The sequence below is a fragment of the Rhinopithecus roxellana genome, chromosome 3, assembly GCF_007565055.1.
Source record: "Rhinopithecus roxellana isolate Shanxi Qingling chromosome 3, ASM756505v1, whole genome shotgun sequence".
Taxonomy (NCBI): Eukaryota; Metazoa; Chordata; class Mammalia; order Primates; family Cercopithecidae; genus Rhinopithecus; species Rhinopithecus roxellana.
Window position 1 is genome coordinate 82633132 of NC_044551.1, and position 1557 is coordinate 82634688.

Sequence of the window (1557 nt, forward strand, 5' to 3'; positions counted from 1 at the left end):
GGAGATTGGGGCAAATTGTGAGATACATGTTACACTTCATTGCTTTGTAGAAACTCTAAAAATTTTTTAATCCTATGCAAAATGTTTTGATGGAAACCATGTGATTTTATTAAAGCTAAAGCTGAAGAAATAAATACATTCTCAAGTGCTACTGCAAATAATGTATTAAAGTTGAACACGGCTAAAATTTTTTCAGCCCTTAGTAAAGTATTTAAATGAAAATAATAAAGAACTTGATGACAACTAATTGGCTGCTTTTTGATATTATAAACCAAAAGACAATTTTTACACTTGATCTTAGCCAAAAGGCCGAGAAGCGATCAAAAGACAATTTTTAAGCATAAACTGCACAACCTCAAACATAAACATGATGATCCACTAACAATCCAAACATAGCATAATGCTTTGTCTCCCGATCTTTATTTCAATGATATTTAAGATAGTAAGGTCTATGAGATCTGTACATTTTAGTCTCTGAGCTTTCACTTTCTCAAAGGGAGTAAGTGGTTTTAGGAGACATGACTAAGTAATGTGAAATATCTGAACCACCAATTTTAAAACAGAATTCTGAAAGTTCTTCATTCTAACTGTTGCTGATGTCTCTGCAATGTCTCCACTTTTTCATATCACAAGAGAAAACACCGTTAGGTTGAGATTGTTTTCTGCCACTCTGCTGGTAGTCATAGTTTCAGTGTTACTGTTCACAAGACAAGAACTCTGCTCTGGTGTCACTTTGCCATGTTCATTACCTGTAAATATTTTCTTTGAAAGGACTATTGTAAAAAATAAATCTACTCTTTCAAGTCATTTTTGAAAACTTAGCATGTGCTGATGTGAGACAGTTATGAAAATGTTCAAAAAGCATGGTATTCGTTTCTTCTCCAAGGGTAAATCTCATCAGCTGTAGATGAAGCATCAGTGTTACCAGCTGAGGGCGGCAGAGAGCCATAATACAGGTAAAAAGGAAGGTCATGTTGGGTTGTCAATAATCCTAATTCTTCTGGAATTCAGAAATTCTGTCCCTGGGATCAGACGTAAATTAGTTTCAATTAGTAGTGACAGTGTCTAGAGTTAGGTTGGGAAGGAAAGACTTTAGCACTCCTTCCCCACTTTGTCCTGCATTTATTTAAATATAGGCAATTGTGTTTTTGAAATCAATTTTATATACATTTATATGCAAACCCTTCTTAGATTACTTCTTACAAGAGTTTTCTCCTTCTGTAAAAATACTGAAGTTTCCACCTCCATTGTTCCATTTAGGGATTACAATAATAGGGATTACATCAATTTACAGGAGCCATGGATTAAGGCAGCCCTTGGCCAAAAAATAAACTCACAGATAGACGTTAAAAAAAAGAAAAACTCTATGTAAATTATCTAATCCACAGATACATTTTTTAATTGAAGACCCTTAGCCTTCACTTTTAGAAAAAGAACGTGTTAAAAATAAAATACATTTTTTATTCAAATCTAATATTTACTTGATGAATATTAGTTTTTTTCTTTCCATTCACTACAAATATATTATGTTAACTTGATTTATTCCCTTTGTCTATT

The 1557-nt window shown here is 32.8% G+C and overlaps 1 pseudogene; it reads right to left on the reverse strand.

The window, feature by feature from the left end:
* Positions 1–202: 202 nt before the first annotated feature.
* Positions 203–321, reverse strand: LOC115896748 (annotated as a pseudogene).
* Positions 322–1557: the final 1236 nt, after the last annotated feature.